Source organism: Gopherus evgoodei, chromosome 5 (assembly GCF_007399415.2).
Source record: "Gopherus evgoodei ecotype Sinaloan lineage chromosome 5, rGopEvg1_v1.p, whole genome shotgun sequence".
NCBI lineage: Eukaryota > Metazoa > Chordata > Testudines > Testudinidae > Gopherus > Gopherus evgoodei.
The window spans coordinates 23,164,438-23,174,545 of record NC_044326.1 but is presented as its reverse complement, the minus strand read 5'-3'; positions in this window follow the sequence as shown (position 1 = coordinate 23,174,545).

Sequence of the window (10,108 nt, the reverse complement as noted above, 5' to 3'; positions counted from 1 at the left end):
AGTGCTGACTAGAGCCTTCAAGATCCCTTTTTGACCAGGTGTTCTGATTGAAAACTGCATGTCTGGCAACTCTAACCCCCAACCTAAGAAAAAAGGATTTTTGACTGTTGGAGTGGCTGGAGATGGCTGCCATTTGTGAGTCATGGATGGCACTTTCATTTTGAGAGGAATTCTTTTGGGGAAAAAAATTAGATGTGAATGCTTCTTGGGAAGGAAGGGTTGTTGGGGAGTGGAAGAGTCGGAGAATAGGAGGAGATTGGTTTAGGGTTATAGTGATGGGAGAGGGTTATGGGAAGGCAGATAAATGTGATGGATGGTAGGAGAGGTGAGAGAGGTTAAGGGCTCCAGAGAGGAAGTCATGGCACCTCGAGATCTGCCAGTGTGCTCCAACCCCCCTGCAACTCTAACTCCCAGCTGCCAGTGCACCCCAATGCTCCTACACTTCAGTGATCCCACAGCTTTGGCTTTGCCAGTGCAGTCAACCACTTTGCATGCCAGAGCTTGGCCCCTTCACAAACCCCTGCACCTCAAGCATCCTCAAGCCCCAGCTCTGCCTGTGCACCTGAACCTTCCTGCAACCTAGTCACCATGCAATTCCAGTTCTGCCGGTGCATCCCAAACCCGCTGCACTCACAACTCTCCCGGTGAACCATAACTCCCCTGCACCCCCAGCTCTGTCAGTGCACCCCAATCCTCCCGTGTCATGGATCAGGGCCAGGTCAGTCATATCTCATGGTTAGAACTAAGAGTGAGGAATAGAGGTCGGAGTCAAGGATCACAGCCAAAGTCAGGAACCAGGAATCAGAAACTGACCAGGGGAGCAAGGCAGGCAACAAGCAGGCACAGGAGTGATTGTGGCCAGTGGCTGCTCAATGCTTATACCCACAGCTAAGTGCTACTGCTGGGCTTGTCTCTTGTGATCTGACCAAAAGCTGCTGAATATCATTATACCATCTTGTGTGTAGTCTTGTAATTGCTTAATACTTGATTGGCAAGCCTCTGAAAAGTGGCTCCTGCACTAATTAAACCAAAAGGTAACAGTTTGAACTCATGAAGTCTCATATCAGTAATAAAAGCAGATTTCTTCTGTGCATCATTGTCCAAAAGAATCTGTCAGTAACCTTTCACCCGGCTGATTGTCTTAAGATATTTTGCATTGACCAAAGTGTCTAACATGTCATCAATTCTGGCATGGGATGAGCATCAGGAGCTGTGATAGCATTAAGTTTTCTAAAATCAACATAAAATTTTATAGTCTTAACCTTAGGAACCTGCACTGCAGGTGGGGCCCAAGAACTGTCAGACTCTTTAGTTATTCCTGTAACAAGCATATGCTATATTTCTTCCTCTTGTATCGCTTGTAGCTTTGCAGCACAGCGACCATCTCTGTCTGCAGTAGCTCTCTGCATATCTCAGTGCTTTCAGGTGATGAGTAATTCTGGCATTCAGCCCCAGATCAATGAGGTGTGAAGTCTCAGACTCCCCTTCATCACAACACATCATATTCACAGTAGCTTCTCTGTTGTGATAGGCGTTAAGTCTATTCATATGCACCTGTGTGGGGTGCAATTTTACTGTTGGATCTTTTTACACTGCCCATGATTTCATTTTCTCTCTCCACAACCTCTTACGGTCCCTCCTACTCATTTTGCACTCTTCTTTTTCCGCATTAGCACCAAATCCCCCACCGCAAAAGAGCATTCACAAGCCTTTTTATCATATCATATATGCCTTGTGAGTGGCCTGGCTGTCAATGAGGTTACTTCTGTCATGTCTTTCAACTCCTGTCTGAACCTTTGCACATATTCAGTCACTGATACCCCTTCTGATTCAGTGCTTTCCTCGGAAGAATCCCACACCTCTGTCCTATCAAACTGGCCAAACCTTGTGGTATGGAGGATGGGAGCTGGGGACTGGTGGGCAGGGAAGCTTGCATTGTGAGCTAGAGCGGGGAAGGGAAGCTGTAACTGATTGGGCAAGAAGACTAGGACTGGAACCAAAGGGAGACTGGAATTGTGCTCTGGTGAGTGAAATGTGGGGTGGGAGAATAGGAACCAGGCGTGGGGGAGAGACATTGAAATTGGATGAGAGACTGGAACTAGAAACTAGTGTGGGAATAAACAACATTGAGGGAGAGGGGAGACAGATCTGAGAAGGACTTGAGTTGTTGGGGAGAACTGGAATTGGCCAGGCAGGGAGATTGGGACTGGGTGTGTGTGGATGAGGAGAGACAGGTAATGTGGTGGGAGAAATTGGGACTTGAACAGAAAGCAGGGAAGGGGAGACTAGGACTGGCTGGGCAAGGAGACCAACATTGGGAAGAGAAGCCTCAGGAATGAAGATTGGGACTGGGAAGGGAGGGAGAATAGGACTGAGATAAGGAACCAGGAGTGGGAAGAGACAATACAGTGACAAGGACAGTTTGGAGGTGATGGAGCAAAAGGCAATGAGTTTGTTCCCACTAAAGTACTCTCCACCAGTGCCTGGAATGGAACCCAATGATTCTGAGTCTTACCATTCCTCTGCTGTCAACGTATGTGTGTGAAACATACTGTCAAATTGTCTATCTCATCCCTTGCTAGTGCAGGTTCACACAGAGGATGACAGCCTACTATGGCAGAGGGCTGTGTAGTGGATCTAAAGGTTCTGACTAGAGCTGGTTGGAAATTTTCTGACAAAGTTTTTCTTTCAGAAAATGCTGATTTGTGAAAAGCAAAACATTTCATGGAAATGTTGCTTTTGATGAAAATTTGTTTTGAAATAAAAATTGAAAACATTTCAATAAAAGTCAAAACATTTCATTTTTGATCTTTTCAGAAAATAACATTTCAATTTGCCATTTCAAAATGATTTTTAATTTAATGTTTTTCATTTTATATTAGAACATAAAATGAAAAATAGTTGAAATAGACTTAAAATATTTAAATTTTGTCAAAGAAAAATATTTTGATTGACCTGAAACACAATTTTTTCATATGTTAGCTTTGCGGGACATTTCAAATCTACTGTTCTGGAATGAAATTTCAAAATCTTGAAACTCTTCCCAAAAAGAAAAATCCAGTTTCTGTGCAACTCTGGTTCTAACCCTCCTGTTGAAGTATGTGAGTGTCAATATGATGCCACATGATGAAATTTCTGTTTTTTTCACTTAGTTTTTTGTATGTAATTGCTTTTTTAAGAACCTAGGAAATGTTAAAAGAACATTATTAAGGTTGCAAAATCAAGTGTTCAAAAGTTAGGAAAAGCCAGAGTTAAAATTGCCTGTGCAATCTTAATTGCCACCTGGTCCATGTGCATTATGATACACTCTTTAATTACTATTTTATTCACACAACCCCGCCTCATTCAGTGCATAGGATGGATGGTGGGCACTTCATGAGCAGCTATTCAATATTTTATTTACTACTTGTTCAATGTGAGGCCCCAGAACTTATTTACTGCCAACTATTCAAACCCTGCTCTGAAGACACAATTATTAATTTCCTCATGATGTTTTCTGTGACACTCATCACTGCAGCATGTGACTGCTTCACAGATTTTAATTAATGTGTCTTCACAACACCCCTGTGAGACAAGCAGGATGTTATTATTTACATTTTACTGATGGGGGAAGTGTGGCACAGAAAAATTAAGAGCAAAAGTATCCTGTAAATTTGGGTGCTATATATGAGACACCTAGGACCTGATTTTTCAGAACACTTAGCATTATATAGCACTTTATATGCTCAAAGCCCAGCTCCCATTGACTTCAGTTGTGGCTGTGAGTACTCAGCAGTTGACCCCAAGTTCTCAAGTCAGGCATCCAGAAAAAAAGAGGAACACACAATAAGTGAACTCCTGAGCAAAGTTTGGTTTAAGTGACTTAAATAGTGTCCCATAGGAAGCTTGTAATAGAGATAGGGATAGACTCCAATTCCCCAGGGCAGATTTCAGCTGCCTTAACCATGAGACCATCCTATCTCTTCCTGCGATCTTCGGATTCATTCACAACTCACCTTCCAACTTCTACAACAGGAGTTCCACAGACAATAGACTCCTTCCCAAACAGCCCATCCTGTGCACTGAATGAGCCAGGGGTGCAGTGGGAAAAATAATATGTGATCATATAATTTAAAGGCACAAGGGGCTGCAGGCAACCTCAAATCTGGCATTACCTAACTTTTGAGTGCTTGACTTTGCAACCTTAATAATAATCATGGAATATTGGGGTTGGATGGGACTTCAGGAGGTCATCTAGTCCAACCCCCTGCTCAAAGCAGGACCAATCCTCAGACAGACTTTTTTGCCCCAGTTCCCCAAATGGCCTACCTCATGGATTGAGCTCACAACCCTGGGTTTAGCAGGCCAATGTGCAAACCACTGAACTGTTTCTCCCCTAATAATCTTTTAATGTAGTGTTTTATATAGCCCCATCAGTGTAATAATTAGGAAATAAGGATTGTTCCCTACAGGAGATTTCCTTATGTTTTATCCATGCTAATTTTAAAATTTCTAACAGTGTAGTTTCCATTGTTTCTTTTGAGAGATGATTGCATTGTTTGATTTTTTTTCTACTATTCATACTAGGTCTCCCTTTTTAATTTCATCCCATTGCTTTTAATTTTACTTTCTTGCACTACACTAAATAATTCCTTTGTGACCTTGGTGTTTATATTTCAATAATATTTGTACATTATTATTATGCTCTCTAGTGCTTATCTCTTATTTACAGTATATGCACTTAGTTCTTTTAATCTGTCCGCATAGATCAATCCCTGTAGCCTCCAACTCATATTTGTTGCTCTTGTCCAAACTGTCTCCAAGTTTGTCAGTATCTCCCTCTGTGTGGTCTTGAACACGATATGCTGGGTATGATCTATAATGTGGTGAATGTAAATATTAATTCTGAACACCTCAAACTTTGGTAACATTTACACTTGGATCTAGCTTTGGGACCTCCAAGTTCCCATCCGGGGGTTTGTTTCCGCCTGTTCTGAGATATGAAATTTGGATTCAGATAAAGTGCCTGAATCTTAGCTGATGTAAACCAAATAATGTCCACTGAAATAAGTGTGTTGACTTCAATAGAGCCACACTGATTTACACTAGCTGAGGATCTGGCTCAAGGTGTTTGGATCTGAGATTTGGTGGGAAGTCCATCTTTAATTGTAATGGTCCCTTGCCACCTCTACTTTACTTATGTGATTTAGGACTATATGGTGGCCACTGCATAAAGTTCCAAACCGAAGTGGCAAAAGGTTCTTTTAATAGAGATCTGTGGATTGGTGAGGGATAGAACACTCCTCCAACCCCAGGAGCAGAGCACCGGTGCAGTTACTCTCCTTCCCCCAGGTGAGAGTTTTGACAACAGTGTCTGCATAGACATGGACAAACTGGCCATGTGCTACTTTAGATAGATCCACTGTGGAACACTGCTATGCGGTACATAGAGGTTTTGGAGTCCTCCTTCATATCCTTTCCTTTTCTTGTCCTCTCTATGACCTCTCCCCACACGTCCCATACAGTGGAACTGCAATGGCCCTTCTGCATTTGGGGCCTTCCATGGGATGTGTACATTGCAGGATTTGGTGTAGAAGAGATGTTAGATCTATGGGGGAGGGGAGGAGGGTGGTATCAATGTAGATTCCAGAAACCAGTTGATCTCTTGTCCATTATATATTGAGCAACTGAAGGCAGAGTGTATGAAACTCCTTTAGTGCATGAAAACCTGTAACTTTCCTTTGGCTTATTCTTATTTCTATAAATAATTAATCTTGTCCTGTTCAACAGTTGGTGAGCCAAGATACTGTCTGCTTTGTTTCCTTTTTCATAAAACTTTTGCTTGGCTGGTTTTTCTACAGTGTTTTGTTTCCCAGAATTTCTACTTGAACTCTTCCTTACTTCATTTGTCATTTTATGCAGGAACTCTTAATAGTTCTTAGCTGATGAATCAATAGAATGTCAGTTAGGGTGATTTTATTCCTGTGTTTAATTCTGAATATTAAAAAAATACCCAGAAATGGCTGTTGTGCATCTGCTAGTATTTCTGAATGAGGCTACAAAGGAAACATAAAAGCACTTTACTTTTCATAAGTGGATATCTACAGATATTTTCAAAAATTCCCTTGTAGCCTTATGCAGTTGATGCTCTGACATGAGTCTTTATCTGAAGGCTAAATTTAACGTGCTAGGCTCAGATGAAGATATATGCAGTCAGTACCAGCCAGCTAGCCTAAGATATGAACATTTTTTATTTTTGCTATCACTATTTCTCTCTCCTTTTTTTGTGAGCACAGAACTCACCTCTGCTGACTGGCTGTTTGTCACCATTATTCTAACAAACCTATTCCACATGGGGGGAGACTGAGTAATATTTTTCAAAGGTGTTGTTCAAAGTCTAGTGAAATCTGCTGGCCTGACTTTCTTCTCATTTTAATCACACCATCATAACTCCATTGATTTAAGTGGATTTACTGTTGAGAGGAAAATCAGGTCCACTAAATTTTCATTTGGATTTTTTTAGGGGAAGATTATTTTCTAAACAGGGTGCTCTAGATCAGTGACAAGTTGTTGAGCTAGATGCAAGAATCATTAGGTGAAATTCTATGGCCTTTGTCATACAGTAGGTCAGACCAAATGAATGGTCCTGTCTGGCCTCAGAAATTATGAATCTGTGAATCTGAAAAGGACGGGGTGGCTATGCTATGCATGGTGTCCTTGATTCTCTTCTATTTTTCAGATGGTTTATAAGTTTAGAATTTTTAAAATACACCTCTACCTCAATATAACGAGACCCGATATAACACAAATTCGGATATAACGTGGCAAAGCAGCACTCTGGTGGATCAAAGCAAGTCTGATATTATGCGGTTTCACCTATAACGTGGGAAGATTTTTTTGGCTCCTGAGGACAGCGTTATATCGGGGTAGAGGTGTACTTCAGAGTTGGTGACTGAGTCTCCTGTTAATGTCAGTGGTGTAAAACAGGAGTATGTCAGCTTTACTGATGTAAGTAGAGAAAGAGGAGAAAAACTGTTAATTGCACAATTTGTATAGCAAATGATTGAAAGCAAATCTAAGTGAATAGGAAAACATTAAATTAGAGAAATTCCCAGGTAAAGGATTTGATCATAATATTACACTTACAAAGTAGGTATAAAGAAAAGGTGGAGATTGGCATCCCAAAGTTGATAGAGTTGAGGTTTGAGGGAGTTTATCTGTCTCTTTTCATTATGTTTGTATTTCTTTTAATTTTCATCTTAACTCAGGGTTTTCTGGCTTGACAACTACAGTGTTCTCGTAAGGATTTTAACACTGTAGTCTCCACTGTAGACTTTCAGTTTTAACTCCAGTTTAATGAAGTGGTTTTTCCTGGGAATTTCTTAGGTTTTTAAAAAATTGAAGTATTGGCCAGTGAGAGGATTCAATAGGGAGCCTGAATCATTGCAACCCTGTTCCCTTCTCCACGCCATGTGTGAATTACAGTTCTTTGTGAGGTTCCATGGGTCATGCTTATTGCTCCTTGTTCTTCCTTCTTTCCTTTTATTTTCGCAACCCCAAGCCAAAAAAAAAAAAAAAAGCCTGGACTGTGCCGCCCCAAGAATGGATGGAATGCCGCCCCTTAGCATGTGCTGCTCCAGGCACGTGCTTCCTCCACTGGTGCCTGGAGTCAGCCCTGCGCACTACGGGGTGATAACTCTGAGGAAATGCTGTTTGATTCCATAATGACTCATCTTGCATGTCTGCTTACCCACGCCACACAGGCTTCCTATAAACTCATTCACTCACCTCATATCTACTCACTCACTTCACTTACTAGCTGACTTTGAATACTTCCAGAGCTCCAGGGCTATGCAGGCAGCTCCTTGCTGTAGCTGTTCCTGAGGCCCTCTTGAGCTCCTAACCTTTAAATTGAGTGCAGGAGTGAGGTTAGTTTGCTCCCCAAGACTGCAGGATCAGCTGGAGGAGGCTGAAGGGGAACAGCAGGGATCCAGCCAGGATCTTCTGATGTCACACTGCCTTGTAAGCCCGACATGCTCCCAGGTACAGAGTGATCTTCTTACTGATTTTAGAACTGACATAAGAAATTCTGCAGAAACACGTGGACTTTCAAATAACAGGGTGTTCCCTTGGTCCAATGAAGATGTAAGGAACCAACACATCAGGAGAACATGTGAGGCTTAGAATGTCCTCACGCTTATCCTGAGTTTCTAATGTCCGCAGAATGTGCTGGGTACTCAGAGCACTGCAGGGCTGGAAAGGTTCACTTGCTACAGATGGGTTTATTTATAGGACAGGATTGTAAGAGCAAGCAGAACTTGAGCTTAATTGTGGAGCAGCTACTGCTTGTTCATACTGATAATAATATAAAATATATAAGTAGATTCCAGTATATATCTGTTCAAAATATCCTCGAACCTACTGTTTGAGCCCACAAACCCTTAGTGATGCAACTAGTTCTTACTTGCGTGAGTAATCCCATTGAATTCAAGCAGGGACTACTCAGGAGAGTACAGGTTTGCAGAATCAGACTCCAAATGAGGACTTTCCTCCTAGGTTTCAATTCAATGTAATTAAAAATTAAAAGGTCCAATTTGCTCCCATTGGAGTCAATTACAAAATATCAGAGGGGTAGCCATGTTAGTCTGGATCTGTAAAAAGAGACAGAGTCCTGTGACACCTTATAGACTAACAGAAGTATTGGAGCATAAGCTTTCGTGGGTGAATACCCACTTCGTCAGACGCGCTGATTTTATACACACTCATTTTGAAGGGAGCAGGATTGGACTCAAATTTAATAAGGTATGCAGCTATTTTTACAACAGTACTTAAGTTAAAACAAAAGAGTTGAATAAACAGACAGCAAGAAGAAGTTAGAAGGGTTCATTTCAAATCATTTGACTGCAGAGAATCTTTCAAGTTAACCTGATTCCCCCCTCCCCTGTTCATTTCAAATGCTTAATCCAGTGTTTTGACTTGAGAAGTTGGCTCTGTCTCTGCTGGGTGGAGTCAAGTGCTACTTTTTATATGGTTGATGAAGCATTACAAATGTATTTACACCCCAATTTTGTGTTCAAGGGATAAAAAACCCAAAATCAATACATCCAACTGGGATGAATGAAAATCTAAACAAACTAACTTCTATTTATGAAATAAGTATCAATGATTGTGAAACAGTTTTTATTTAGTTTGCATAAGTGAACTCGTTAAAAGAAAACAACCTATCAGATTTATTTTACATCTGCTTAGAAATTATGCCTTTTACAAAGATCTTGGGGAGTTATAATGGAAGAATATAGGTATATTATCAATGGGGCTGATACGAAGTCCATTGACGAAAGCAAAAAGGCTCTTATTAACTGAATCAAAATCTCTTTCTGTATCTGTAGATCTTTCACTATAGTGTTCCTGGAAATTTGCAGCATTAAAAAGCAAGGACTTGTGCTTGTGAACTATGTTAGACACGATGGCATTGGAGACAGACATCTCCTTATCTATTCAGGGCACAGCACAAGCACAGTATCTTTGCTGATCCTGAAAGACTCTAGTTAAGGGAGGATAATTTAGTTTTTAGATTGAAGCAGGTTTTGTTGTCTGTCCCTGAGACTGACAATTCTGATTTGGCCACCTGTCCATGAGGAAGTGGATTTGAGAGAGAAGCAGCCAGTGAACAGCTGTCACACGATATTGTAATAACTTTGGTCACTAACATCCTGGTCTGGATTGGAACCAGTAATTTAGAAGGGAAAAACAACAACAATATTATGTTACTGGTCTGCTGAGCAATCCAGGGCTAAAATAATTTTTTATGAGAAGAACTATTTTAGGCCCAGCATCTTATTTTTGATTTCATAATGAATAGTAAATAGATTCTTTGTACCGGAAAAACAATTCAACCACTGCTGAAATTTCAAACATGTTACAATATGCACAATGTACATACAATTGACCCAGCAGTATGTCAAAATGACTCAATTTTTTCCATCTATATTTTGGCATGTATTCTTGCTGGCCTAGATTTCTTTGCTGTGTATTAGCATTAATGAGAGGTATGGGTGCAAAGTCTTATTGAATGTGCTTGCATGGAACAATGAGAAATGAGCACACCACAAAATCCTCTGCTACACCA